The sequence below is a fragment of the Anabrus simplex genome, chromosome 14 (genome assembly GCF_040414725.1).
Source record: "Anabrus simplex isolate iqAnaSimp1 chromosome 14, ASM4041472v1, whole genome shotgun sequence".
Classification (NCBI taxonomy): Eukaryota; Metazoa; Arthropoda; class Insecta; order Orthoptera; family Tettigoniidae; genus Anabrus; species Anabrus simplex.
The window spans coordinates 66,186,140-66,201,868 of NC_090278.1; positions in this window are offsets into that span (position 1 = coordinate 66,186,140).

Genomic DNA, 15,729 nt, shown 5'->3' on the forward strand with positions numbered 1-15,729 from the left:
AAGGCAGCAGGAATAGATTAAATTAGACCTGAAATGGTGAAGTATAGTGGGCAGGCTGGGATGAAATGGCTTCATAGAGTAGTAAAATTAGCCTGGAGTGTTGGTAAGGTACCTTCAGATTGGGCAAAAGCAGTAATTGCACCTACCTATAAGCAAGGGAACAGGAAGGATTGCAACAACTATCGAAGTATCTCACTGATTAGTATACCGGGCAAAGTATTCACTGGCATCTTGGAAGGGAGGGTGCAATCAGTCGTTGAGAGGAAGTTGGATGAAAACCAGTGTGGTTTCAGACCACAGAGAGGCTGTCAGGATCAGATTTTCAGTATGCACCAGGTAACTGAAAAATGCTACGAGAGGAATAGGCAGTTGTGTTTATGTTTCGTAGATCTAAAGAAAGCATATGACAGGATACCGAGGGAAAAGATGTTCGCCATACTGGGGGACTATAGAATTAAAGGTAGATTATTAAAAACAATCAAAGGCATTTATGTTGACAATTGGGCTTCAGTGAGAATTGATGGTAGAATGAGTTCTTGGTTCAGGGTACTTACAGGGTTTAGACAAGGCTGTAATCTTTCACCTTTGCTGTTCGTAGTTTACATAGATCATCTGCTGAAAGGTACAAAATGGCAGGGAGGGATTCAGTTAGGTGGAAATGTACTAAGCAGTCTGGCCTATGCTGACGATTGGTCTTAATGGCAGGTTGTGCCGAAAGCCTGCAGTCTAATATCTTGGAACTTGAAAATAGGTGCAATGAGTATGGTATGAAAATTAGCCTCTCAAAGATTAAATTGATGTCAGTAGGTAAGAAATTCAACAGAATTGAATGTCAGATTGGTGATACAAAGCTAGAACAGGTCGATAATTTCAAGTATTTAGGTTGTGTGTTCTCGCAGGATGGTAATATAGTAAGTGAGATTGAATCAAGGTGTAGTAAAGCTAATGCAGTGAGCTCGCAGTTGCGATCAACAGTATTCTGTAAGAAGGAAGTCAGCTCCCAGACAAAAGTATCTTTACATCAGTCTGTTTTCAGACCAACTTTGCTTTACGGGAGCGAAAGCTGGGTGGACTCAGGATATCTTATTCATAAGTTAGAAGTAACGGACATGAAAGTAGCAAGAATGATTGCTGGTACAAACAGGTGGGAACAATGGCAGGAGGGTACTTGGAATGAGGAGATAGAGGCTAATTTAGGAATGAACTCTATGGATGAAGCTGTACACATAAACCGGCTTCGGTGGTGGGGTCATGTGAGGCGAATGGAGGAGGATAGGTCACCTAGGAGAATAATGGACTCTGTTGTGGAGGGTAAGAGAAGTAGAGGTAGACCAAGACGACGATGGTTAGACACGGTTTCTAACGATTTAAAGATAAGAGGTATAGAACTAAATGAGGCCACAACACTAGTTGCAAATCGAGGATTGTGGCGACGTTTAGTAAATACACAGAGGCTTGCAGACTGAACGCTGAAAGGCTTAACAGTCTATAATGATAATGTATGTATGTATGTATGTAATGTATTACTTCCTATCTCACAAATAGGAAATTCTACGTTACTGTAGACCGAGAAAATTCCACCCCTTGGAGGCTTCGAGCTGGAGTCCCTCAGGGTGGAAAAATCTTTCCTATACTCTACGCCCTATATGTGAACGATCTACCTCAGTGGCAGGGAATAGAAATCCAGCAGTACACTGATGATATAGCTGTTTATGCCTCTAGAAGGAGAAACAGAGATACCATCTCTGCTCTGCAAGCTTGGATCTTACTGTTCTGGAAGTGGTGCTTTCGGAACAGAATTAAAATAAATGCCAGCAAGACCCAAGCAATTATTTTTTCTAATACAAGGCCTGGGAATGCATTCTTTCTGATTATATTAGACATATTTGTGAAATTAATAACTGGTTCGACAGAAGGCAATTCGGTTTTAGGAAAGGTTATTCCACTGAAGCTCAACTTGTAGGATTCCAGCAAGATATAGCAGATATCTTGGATTCTGGAGGTCAAATGGACTGTATCGCGATTGACATGTCTAAAGCATTTGATAGGTTGGATCATGGGAGACTACTGGCAAAAATGAGTGCAATTGGACTAGACAAAAGAGTGACTGAATGGGTTGCTATATTTCTAGAAAATAGATCTCAGAGAGTTAGAGTAGGTGAAGCTTTGTCTGACCCTGTAATAGTTGTGAGGGGAGTTCCTCAGGGCAGTGTTATCGGACCTTTATGTTTTCTTATATATATAAATGATATGAGTAAAGGAGTGGAATCGGATGTAAGGCTTTTTGCGGATGATGTTATTCTCTATAGAGTGATAAATAAGTTACAAGATTGTGAGCAACTGCAACGTGACCTCGAAAATATTGTGAGATGGACAGCAGGCAATGGTATGTTGATAAACGGGGCTAAAAGTCAGGTTGTGAGTTTCACAAATAGGAAAAGTCCTCTCAGTTTTAATTACTGCGTTGATAGGGTGAAAGTTCCTTTTGGGGATCATTGTAAGTATCTAGGTGTTAATATAAGGAAAGATCTTCACTGGGGTAATCACATAAATGGGATTGTAAATAAAGGGTACCGATCTCTGCACATGGTTATGAGGGTGTTTAGGGGTTGTAGTAAGGATGTAAAGGAGAGTGCATATAAGTCTCTGGTAAGACCCCAACTAGAGTATGGTTCCAGTGTATGGGACCCTCACCAGGATTACCTGATTCAAGAACTGGAAAAAATCCAAAGAAAAGCAGCTCGATTTGTTCTGGGTGATTTCCGACAAAAGAGTAGCGTTACAAAAATGTTGCAATGTTTGGGTTGGGAAGAATTGAGAGAAAGAAGAAGAGCTGCTCGACTAAGTGGTATGTTACCAATATAAATGGTCCGTTATTGGACATTATAAATTTTCCAGCTAGCTCATTCTTGGTGCCAGCGTTTCGCCCTCATGTGCTAGGGTGGGCTCATCAGTTGGTACCTAGCACACCTACCAATACGCTGGCTAGTGCATACCGTGGGAAACGCTGGCAACCAAGAATGAGCTAGCTGGAAAATTTATAATGTCCAATAACGGACCATTTATATTGGTATTATAAATTTGCTCATTCAGGACAAATATTTCAGATTCCCTATGGGAATCAACATCTGTATCATAAGTGGTATGTTCCGAGCTGTCAGCGGAGAGATGGCGTGGAATGACATTAGTAGACGAATAGGTTTGAATGGCGTCTATAAAAGTAGGAAAGATCACAATATGAAGATAAAGTTGGAATTCAAGAGGACAAACTGGGGCAAATATTCATTTATAGGAAGGGGAGTTAGGGATTGGAATAACTTACCAAGGGAGATGTTCAATAAATTTCCAATTTCTTTGAAATCATTTTGGAGAAAGGCTAGGAAAGCAACAGATAGGGAATCTGCCACCTGGGCGACTGCCCTAAATGCAGATCAGTATTGACTGATTGATTGATAGACCGGGTCATCTTCATATTAACAATACCGCCCTGTCCTGGACTAATCAAATCAAATATCTTGGCTTAACAATGGACAAAAGTCTTATCTGGAGAGGGAATATAGAACAGGCCCTGCAACGAGCATGGGTACGTGTGGCCAACCTGAAACCTCTGCTTTATAATAGATACATCTCAAACTCCATCAAGAGAAAGCTCTATTTAGCATGTATCAGGCCCATACTGCTTTATGGGTGCGAGGCCTGGGGTTATATTCCCAAAACTCCTCTTTCCAGATTAGAAGTTTTCCAAAATAAAATACTCAGAAAGATGACAAGCGCTCCCATTCTGAGATCTAATAGAAAGATACGCAGAGAAGTCCGTATTCCGACTATTAGAACACAGATAAATAAGTTAACCAAGATGACCAAGGCTAGAATACTCCAAGCCCAGTCTACCGATCAGGGCATCTCAGTACTAAAACGAGTCATCAGGACCAAGAAGCCTAACACTCGTTATAAAAACCGCAGTCCTTGGCTCATGTATGACCCGCCTTAAATTCATTTCGGCCTTTTCCAAATTATAGCACGACCTGTCCACTAAATACCTCTACATTATACCCTGAAAAGCCGTTTGTTAAGAAGACTCCTTCTTCTTCACCGCCACTAACGATCATGATTATATTTTCCAAATTAATGTAGCGAAGAGGGGTTTTCTTCTCTTGACTTGTAGGTTCTCTACCTACAAGACAGATCGCTTTTACCCCCGCCAGTGCAATGAATTAAGATTTTCCGACTCATCGGCTGTTCCTTGGACACAGATGAGTAAAAGGGCATAGTTTTCGCCCTAGGACTCTCCATTTCTTCGCCCACCAAAAAAAAAAGATGAGTCCAACTTAGCACACTGGGGTGAAACGCTGGCAACCAGGAATGAGTTAGCTGGAAAATTTATAATGTCCAATAATGGACCAACTATATTGGTATTATGATATCAAGTGGCGAGGAATCGAACTACTGGATAACTTAGTTTATTAAGAAGACCTATAGGTACAAGAAGTCAAAACACAGAAATGCAATTTTTACATCCCAGACAATTTTGTTCAACTCTGCTATAAAATTTCCACTGCAAACTTTGAGTCCGTTTCGGTGCAACTGGTCACAATTGTTTATGTAGGGTTAAATCTAATTTCTTCTTCTTCACTTTGAATCACCCATCTTTGGGATACATCACTGTGCTCTTTTTTTCTGCCAATAGTTCTTCAATCTATCTGATCTCCTCCTTCTTCCCATCTCTGATATCTGAATCGGTTTTCTGGTGTTGATCTTAACTTGGAACCTCTTACAGTAGTTTTGTCTTTGGTCACGGTTTTGGCTGTACCATTCTTTAACAGGACTTTGGTAGTCTTAAGATCTCTCGGACCCTTTTCCACTTCCTTAAACATCCGGTCCATGGCTAAATGGTTCGCATGCTCGTCTTTAGTCACAGGAGTCCCGGGTTAGACTCCCGGCAGGGTCGGGAATTTTAACCATCATTGGTTAATTCGGCTGGCACGGGGGCTGGCTGTATCTGTCATCTTCATCATTATTTCATCATCACGAAGCTCAGATCGCCTACGTGTGTCAAATCAAAAGACCTGGTGAGCTGAAGTCCCAGCACTAAAAGCCATAAGCAATTAAATTTTTTTTTTTTTTCCTTAAACCAATTGGGTTTAGCCTTCTTTTTGTGAAAGAAGTCAAAGATCTGTTAAGTTAATCTGTCAGGACTCATTCGAAAAATGTGTCCATAGAAATCAATCCTCCTTTTCCTCATGGTATCCAAGAGTCTCTCCGACTTTACATAGAGGGCTTCGTTTCTATAGAAAAATTGTTTGTTATTTTCGAATCTGGGACCCATGATCTTCCTCAAAATTTTCCTCTCCTTGCTTTCCAATTTCTCCATTTGTAATTTCCTCCCAATGACTAGTGTTTTTTCTGCATAGAGTGCTTCCGGCTTAATTACTTTGTTGTAATGCCTTATTTTGGTGTTCCAAGAGGGCTTTCTTATTGTATGTGTTTTTAATAATAATAATGTTATTTGCTTTACGTCCCACTAACTACTTTTACGGTTTTCGGAGACGCCGAGGTGCCGGAATTTAGTCCCGCGGGAGTTCTTTTACGTGCCGGTAAATCTACCGACATGAGGCTGACGTATTTGAGCACCTTCAAATACCACCGGACTGAGCCAGGATCGAACCTGCCAAGTTGGGGTCACAAGACCAGCGCCTCAACCGTCTGAGCCACTCAGCCTGGCGTATGTGTTTTCTGGAAAGCTAGTTTCATTTTAGTCCTTCTCGCTTCCATAGCTTTCCCTTCAAGCTTGTTATATTCAATCCATTGTCCTAGGTACTTGAAACTCTTCACCAGCTCTATTTTTTGAGCTCCTACTTTATTTCTCTTGGGAGTGTCAAGTATATTCCTCACGATTTTCGTCATTTCGAAATAAATCTTAAGTCCTATCTTCCCTGCCTGCTATTGTAATTCGGCGATTTGTTCTTTTGCTTGTCAGCAAATGCCAAACACTTAATCGTGATTCCTTTATTTTTTGTTCCAAGTCCTATTCCCCCTCTCGTTCTTGTATTCCATTCCCTCACAACTTTTTCAAGTGCACAGCTGAACATAAGGGGAGAGAGACCATCCCCTTACCGGACCCCTGTTCTGACCTCAAAAGGTTCTCATAGTTCGTAAATCTAAATTTATAATATGATATATATAAAATAAGAGTTTTGTCTGTACATTGCTCAGAATTTGAAAAGAATGGTATTTTTGTATCGATCATGTCCATAGTAACAAGGAAATGCACTGTTTAATTTTCTGCCATTTCTGTCTGTTTGTATCTATGTACAGGTATCACGAGAAAATGGCTGGAGAGAATTTAATGAAAATCGGTATGTAAAGTCGGAGAATGAGGCACTGCAATGTAGGTTATAAATAATTTTTATCACGCTTAGTGAATAATGGTAGTTGAGAGGAAAGCCTAACATTTAATTTTTAAATATCTACATTATTAGTGGTCCTACCGATAAATACTACATAATTAAAGTTATAAAAAATTTAATTTCCTATCATTTATGTCTGAGAAATGCATGAATTTGTATTTTTGTTGCTAAGTCCATATCAATGCAGAGCATTGAGAAAATGGGTGAACAGAATTTAATGAAAATCGGTATGTTAAGTTGGGGAGTAAGATGCTACAGTCTAAGCTATAAATAATTTTATACACACTGAATGAAATGGTAGTTTAGGGAAAGGGGTCTAAAATTTAATTTTTAAATACCTATGTCATTGGTCACATCGAAAAGTAGCTACTAGATAAGAAAAGTCATAGAGAATGCAATTTCCGATTATTTATGTCTGGATACAGTTTTATTGTACTGACTATGATAACAGAATTCACGTTATAAAAATGAGCAAAAATCGTAACAGAATGATCCCTTGAAGAATAAGACAAGAGGGATTAATGGTGAAAGAAGTCTCTTTACATTAGATGCCACAATATTACAGAGCCAGAACAAAACTAAATGTGAAAGACTAGAATATTGAAAGCTCATAAAATTGATCAACAAAAACATTGCACTGACCATTGTTTGTTGTGATGTGCTTTGTCTCTTCTGCTGCCACTCATTTCCAATGGGATTACTGCTGCGTCCTGAGTAAAACAGCCTGTCTGAATGCTGGCGGGAAGTAGCTGGGGAGTTAGATAACTTACTTTCTTTTTTAGCATGTTACTGCTCTGGTTCATAAATTTTTCTATTGGTACGTAACACACTGGTTCATCATAGTATTTCAGCTATTCGATCGCTACTCTGAGGTGTTGATTGCAATGGGCAATATGTAAACTTAATGGAATATGTCACAGGAGCTTTAATGGCTGTCTGCGGCCTGCTCATTGCGGGCACATATAAATTAGATTTAAAATTCCTGAATTCAAGTTTTGCGGTTGCAGTTAGGGGCACCATTTGGACCTTCTACACTGGAGCCTCCAAGAACCTATAACTATATCACTGGTTCTCAATACGTTGTCATTTATTATAGCTGCTCGCTCGCTGTATTCATACTTGGGGACAGTATACTGAATATCCAAGTCATATTGTTAACAAAATGTGTAAAGTCTATTTACAACAAAAGTACAGTATCATGCATTTCAATACAAGTCATATTGTTAATAAAATGTGTAAAGTCTATTTACAACAAAAGTTCAGTATCATGCATTTCAATACATTTTCCAAAATTGTCCACACTGGATACTTCGTACATCTAACATTCACACGAGAACCTCAGACTATTAGAAGTAACACGTGTCAGATTGCTGTTCTTTGCACATACAGAGAGAGGTAGTAAAAAGATACTGGTAGTTTGGCTGGTGCAGCCGCAGGGGGACCGAGTGGCGCGGATGGAGTGCGCGGTCAGGAACGGTTAGCGTAAGGAATGAATATTTAGTTGATGAGTAGAGTTCTTGTTGAGTGCACATTATTTGTGTTGGCTATCAGTATGGTGATGTATGGATCTGGACAATGAATATTGCTAGTTGAGTCATTTCTCCTAAAGAAGAAATCGTACACAAGAACCGTTTCCAAATTTAAATCGTTTCTGTGGCACTGCAACATTTGTATCGACAATTTTCAACAGCTGCTTTGATGACAAGTAAAATCCAAATTAATTTTCAATTTTACGTTCATTATTAACACCACACCCGGGAAAGTGGAGCTGAAAAATTATGATTATGACATTTTGTTATTAACTCCTAACTAATAATTTAGGTCTACCGTAATGAAACTGAATGCCCACCCTCTCTCCTACAGCTTACCGGTAGTCTATAGTGCGTCTCTACCTTAAAAGAGAATATGGATTTAGATGTAGTATTTACCTCTCATTCGCACCCATATGTCCTGCAATTAGCTTCATCATACAGGGCGAGTTGGCCATGCGGCTAGGTGCGCGCAGCTGTGAGCTTGCGTCCGGGAGATAGTGGGTTCGAATCCCACTGTTGACAGCTCTGAAAATGGTTTTCTGTCGTTTTCCATTATCACACCAGGAAAATGCTGGGGCTGTACACTAATTAAGGCTATGGCCTTCCAATTCCTAGCCCTTTCCTATCACATCGTCGGCATAAGACCTATCTGTGTCAGCAAAAAAAAAAAAAAAGCTTCGTCCTTTTACACCCCCCATGATATTGCCTATTTCTCGATAATCCAAAGTGATAAATCTAATAAAATGACTGCATCGTCTCAGAGAATTCCCCAGTCTTTCTGATGATGTCAAATGTAAAGTCTAAATAATGAATTCAAGACCTATTTTTCCACAATTGTGTTATTTGGGCGCAAAACTATATTTTTACAGATAAATAATTTATCATGTGATAAATATAAAAAACAATAATCAAAAGAGATAAATGTCTATATATAAGGCATGATCAAAAAGTTTACATTTGAGGGCATTGCTACAGCAGACATGCAACGTAGCGCGACTCCGATGCGGGTACATAAGCACGGACGTGTAGGCAAAGGGATTAGTGTGGCTGTCGTGTCATGCCGAGGTGTGTACATGAAATGCGCCCACATGAATTACGGCGACATTATTACCAAATTCACAATGAAGTATTTATTTATTTTCCACCTAGTCGATACAATGATTGCCTAAGGCAATTTTTATTGGTCAAAAGTGGTACATGTTTCGTATATTATCAACATCTTCAGCCACATAACACAGTTTAGATGAAAAATATAAAAATTGACAAAGTAATGCTTTAGAGGAAGTGTCCTTGAAATTAACATAAGATTGACAAGATTAAAACAAACAAATAACTCAAGAGAAAATATATAAATTATTTCTACAATAGAAAGCAGTCGTCAAGGAAACACTTGTACAATATTCCATAGAGAAATTGTCCTAATAAATATTCTTTTCTTAATAATCCATGAAAAAAGATCAATTTATAAATTAAAAATTATACATTTTATAAGTAATTATCGAAATGAAGAAATCCTGATATCACAGTGCGGCTCTTATTATTAATGTAGATGAAAATATAACTAATTCCTAGTTGCCAAATCTTATTAAGCCTGCTTTCCTTTGGAACAGTAACTCCTGTCATTCTTTCACAGTTTTGCGCCGGGTGTAATATTGATGATGCGTTCTTCCTTGTTCTTGCACCTGAGGAGGAGGAGGAGGAGCGGGGGATATAGGTGTGTCAAGAACTTCCTTGCTGTCACCTATAGCTTCAACTGAGGAGGAACAAGTTGTAGGGCTATCTGTAGGTGGAGAAATTCCAATTCTTTTTTCTTGATCCTTCTCAAGCATTTTCAAATATACTAGAATTTGATAATATAATGGATTCTTATATTCTACAGCCTCATTAAGGTTATCATTTTTCTTTACAAGTTGGTCTAGATGAATGTACAGGTCTTCATATGTGTTCATTAAGCTGCCCTTTTTTAACTTTTTTATGATGGTCAGGTCTTGTTCTATGTTTGTAAATTTATGACCTGTGGCAGTCATGTGTGATCCCATTGCTGAGAATCTTCTATGTTTTTCAGCATTCACATGTTCCAAATATCTAACTTTAAAATTGCGGCCAGATTGTCCTATGTATGTGTTCTTACATTCAAAGCATGTGAGTTTATATATACCGGAATCAAAAAATTTTTTATCTTTTTCCGAGAGATTTATTGTATCATGGTTGAAAATACTATGTTTCATGTTGTTATTGGTGGAAAATGCAATTTTGAAATTTTTTCTTTTAAATAAATTTGTTATTACATGAATGTTTGGATTATTATATGTGAACTTGATATATTTTTCAGTTTTACTAGGTTCGACTGCTAATTTAGATTGTTGCTTCTCCGAAAATTTATTAATTATTTTATCAATCATGTTATTGTTGAAACCATTCAAGAGGGCTTGTTGTCGGATAAACAACAGTTCTTTATTCCTTTCAGATTTGGATAAAGGAATACTAAACGCTCTGTTAATGTAACTATAATATGCTGATCTTTTCTGTGCCTCAGGGTGTAACGAGTTGTTCTTGATAGTGGTCAGTGTGAAAGTGGATTTTCTGTGTATTTTGAAAGAAAATCCTTTTTCTTCTCTTGTTGTGACTATGTCCAGAAAATTCAGTGATTTTTCAACTTCTTCTTCTAAAGTGAATTTTATATTGGAATTCAAATTATTCAATATATTTAAAACTTTATTGCTATCGGTGAGTCTGTTATCTATTATAGCGTAAACATCGTCCACATAACGTGTCCAAAAATCCAAACCCTCTATTTGATTAATAATTTTCGTGTGTTCCAAATAGTCTAAGTATATATTAGCCAATATTCCTGATGCTGGGGCTCCCATTGAAAGTCCTTTTTGTTGGTAAATTTTATTATTAAACGTAAAATAATTTTGATTTAACATGAATTTTAAAACATTAATAAAATCTTCAATTTCTGGTATGCTTACTAATTTGTTCTTCGTTAAATTCTTCTTAATGATTCTGATAGTGTCTTCTATTGGAATGTTTGTATACATGTTGGTTATGTCAAACGAACATGTCGTGTGAGATGATCCAAGTTTAAAATCTTTAACTAGATTGCAAAAATCCACTGAGTTTTTGATAGGTGTTTTACAATGAAATACGTATTTACTTGATAAGAAATTATGTATAAATCTAGAAGTTTTATAAATGGGGCTATTTTTGAAATTTATGATAGGTCTAATCGGTTCTCCCTGTTTATGTAATTTCGGTAGTGCTCTTGCAGTCAGGAGTCTAGGGTTCATATTTATTAATGTTTGCACATCATGTTCATTAAACAAGAAAGACGTGCTTTTTAATAGTTTTTTAAGATCCCTCTGAATACGTGATGTCGGGTCTTTATCAACTGTACTAAACGAATTGTTATTAAAAAATGTTTCTGTTTTTTCAATATAAACATTTCTATCTAGGGCTACAACTGTTCCTCCTTTATCTGCTTTTGTGATAATTAAGTTATTTAGTTTGATTTTTTGTTTCAAGTTATTAACCGCCTTGTTGGTGCCTCGAAGTGATTGTAAACCTTTTACTAAAATAGGAATTTTCTTCTTAGCTTCATACCTTATGTCATTCTGTAAGTCTACAGGTAGATTCTGTATTGCTGTTTCTGTTTCAGCTAATGTGGTGATTAAATCATAACTTTTGTTTGAACTAGGCCAATTGAAATTAGGGCCTTGACTTAAAATAGAGGTTTCTTCTTCATTAAATTCTATCTCAGACAAGTTTTTAATTGGAGGTGGATAAACACTATCATCAAACGTAACATTAGGAACTAACCTTCTTTCTTCTCTATTAGATGCTAAATTTTTCAACTTAAATAATTTATTATCCAAAATTTCTTGTTTCATTTTAAGTGTGTTCTCCATTTTTTCATTGATATGTTTCTGGAAAGAATCCCATTCCAGAGGAAGCAAGTTCAGTGGTGCTGAGAGGTGCGCGAAGTACATTTTCTCATTAAGAAGTTTCTTTCTTTTATACATAAATTGAATTTCTCTTTTTAACCATATTTTATTGACCTGCATTTGAGTAAACTTATGATGATTAGAATAAATAGTTTTTCTTTGGGCACTTTTTAGAAAACTGGGAGTCAAATTATTTTTAAGGCATTCCTTCAAAAACACTATATCTTTTGTCACTTTAGCTATTTTCATCTTTAAGTTGAGGTAGGTGTTAGCTTCTTTGCTTGCCTGGTTGGCATTAGGATTACATAAAATCAGCTTCATGGTCCGTATCGCACTTCAATAGATTCACAATGAAGTATTTATTTATTTTCCACCTAGTCGATACAATGATTGCCTAAGGCAATTTTTATTGGTCAAAAGTGGTACATGTTTCGTATATTATCAACATCTTCAGCAAGCAAAGAAGCTAACACCTACCTCAACTTAAAGATGAAAATAGCTAAAGTGACAAAAGATATAGTGTTTTTGAAGGAATGCCTTAAAAATAATTTGACTCCCAGTTTTCTAAAAAGTGCCCAAAGAAAAACTATTTATTCTAATCATCATAAGTTTACTCAAATGCAGGTCAATAAAATATGGTTAAAAAGAGAAATTCAATTTATGTATAAAAGAAAGAAACTTCTTAATGAGAAAATGTACTTCGCGCACCTCTCAGCACCACTGAACTTGCTTCCTCTGGAATGGGATTCTTTCCAGAAACATATCAATGAAAAAATGGAGAACACACTTAAAATGAAACAAGAAATTTTGGATAATAAATTATTTAAGTTGAAAAATTTAGCATCTAATAGAGAAGAAAGAAGGTTAGTTCCTAATGTTACGTTTGATGATAGTGTTTATCCACCTCCAATTAAAAACTTGTCTGAGATAGAATTTAATGAAGAAGAAACCTCTATTTTAAGTCAAGGCCCTAATTTCAATTGGCCTAGTTCAAACAAAAGTTATGATTTAATCACCACATTAGCTGAAACAGAAACAGCAATACAGAATCTACCTGTAGACTTACAGAATGACATAAGGTATGAAGCTAAGAAGAAAATTCCTATTTTAGTAAAAGGTTTACAATCACTTCGAGGCACCAACAAGGCGGTTAATAACTTGAAACAAAAAATCAAACTAAATAACTTAATTATCACAAAAGCAGATAAAGGAGGAACAGTTGTAGCCCTAGATAGAAATGTTTATATTGAAAAAACAGAAACATTTTTTAATAACAATTCGTTTAGTACAGTTGATAAAGACCCGACATCACGTATTCAGAGGGATCTTAAAAAACTATTAAAAAGCACGTCTTTCTTGTTTAATGAACATGATGTGCAAACATTAATAAATATGAACCCTAGACTCCCGACTGCAAGAGCACTACCGAAATTACATAAACAGGGAGAACCGATTAGACCTATCATAAATTTCAAAAATAGCCCCATTTATAAAACTTCTAGATTTATACATAATTTCTTATCAAGTAAATACGTATTTCATTGTAAAACACCTATCAAAAACTCAGTGGATTTTTGCAATCTAGTTAAAGATTTTAAACTTGGATCATCTCACACGACATGTTCGTTTGACATAACCAACATGTATACAAACATTCCAATAGAAGACACTATCAGAATCATTAAGAAGAATTTAACGAAGAACAAATTAGTAAGCATACCAGAAATTGAAGATTTTATTAATGTTTTAAAATTCGTGTTAAATCAAAATTATTTTACGTTTAATAATAAAATTTACCAACAAAAAGGACTTTCAATGGGAGCCCCAGCATCAGGAATATTGGCTAATATATACTTAGACTATTTGGAACACACGAAAATTATTAATCAAATAGAGGGTTTGGATTTTTGGACACGTTATGTGGACGATGTTTACGCTATAATAGATAACAGACTCACCGATAGCAATAAAGTTTTAAATATATTGAATAATTTGAATTCCAATATAAAATTCACTTTAGAAGAAGAAGTTGAAAAATCACTGAATTTTCTGGACATAGTCACAACAAGAGAAGAAAAAGGATTTTCTTTCAAAATACACAGAAAATCCACTTTCACACTGACCACTATCAAGAACAACTCGTTACACCCTGAGGCACAGAAAAGATCAGCATATTATAGTTACATTAACAGAGCGTTTAGTATTCCTTTATCCAAATCTGAAAGGAATAAAGAACTGTTGTTTATCCGACAACAAGCCCTCTTGAATGGTTTCAACAATAACATGATTGATAAAATAATTAATAAATTTTCGGAGAAGCAACAATCTAAATTAGCAGTCGAACCTAGTAAAACTGAAAAATATATCAAGTTCACATATAATAATCCAAACATTCATGTAATAACAAATTTATTTAAAAGAAAAAATTTCAAAATTGCATTTTCCACCAATAACAACATGAAACATAGTATTTTCAACCATGATACAATAAATCTCTCGGAAAAAGATAAAAAATTTTTTGATTCCGGTATATATAAACTCACATGCTTTGAATGTAAGAACACATACATAGGACAATCTGGCCGCAATTTTAAAGTTAGATATTTGGAACATGTGAATGCTGAAAAACATAGAAGATTCTCAGCAATGGGATCACACATGACTGCCACAGGTCATAAATTTACAAACATAGAACAAGACCTGACCATCATAAAAAAGTTAAAAAAGGGCAGCTTAATGAACACATATGAAGACCTGTACATTCATCTAGACCAACTTGTAAAGAAAAATGATAACCTTAATGAGGCTGTAGAATATAAGAATCCATTATATTATCAAATTCTAGTATATTTGAAAATGCTTGAGAAGGATCAAGAAAAAAGAATTGGAATTTCTCCACCTACAGATAGCCCTACAACTTGTTCCTCCTCAGTTGAAGCTATAGGTGACAGCAAGGAAGTTCTTGACACACCTATATCCCCCGCTCCTCCTCCTCCTCCTCCTCAGGTGCAAGAACAAGGAAGAACGCATCATCAATATTACACCCGGCGCAAAACTGTGAAAGAATGACAGGAGTTACTGTTCCAAAGGAAAGCAGGCTTAATAAGATTTGGCAACTAGGAATTAGTTATATTTTCATCTACATTAATAATAAGAGCCGCACTGTGATATCAGGATTTCTTCATTTCGATAATTACTTATAAAATGTATAATTTTTAATTTATAAATTGATCTTTTTTCATGGATTATTAAGAAAAGAATATTTATTAGGACAATTTCTCTATGGAATATTGTACAAGTGTTTCCTTGACGACTGCTTTCTATTGTAGAAATAATTTATATATTTTCTCTTGAGTTATTTGTTTGTTTTAATCTTGTCAATCTTATGTTAATTTCAAGGACACTTCCTCTAAAGCATTACTTTGTCAATTTTTATATTTTTCATCTAAACTGTGTTATGTGGCTGAAGATGTTGATAATATACGAAACATGTACCACTTTTGACCAATAAAAATTGCCTTAGGCAATCATTGTATCGACTAGGTGGAAAATAAATAAATACTTCATTGTGAATCTATTGAAGTGCGATACGGACCATGAAGCTGATTTTATGTAATTATTACCAAATGCGTCAAACAGGACCAACGTGCTGTTATTCTGTTCTTTGCTGCTGAAAGACAAACACTGGAGCATGAAGACTGTGTATGGGGCAGCATGTCTGTCGAAAACGACCGTTGCAGAATGGTGCACCAAGTTCCGTGCGGGTCGCGTTTCGACACAGGACGCCGGTCGATCTGGGAGACCAGCCTCATCCATTACAGACAACAAGAGGGAGGTGGATGA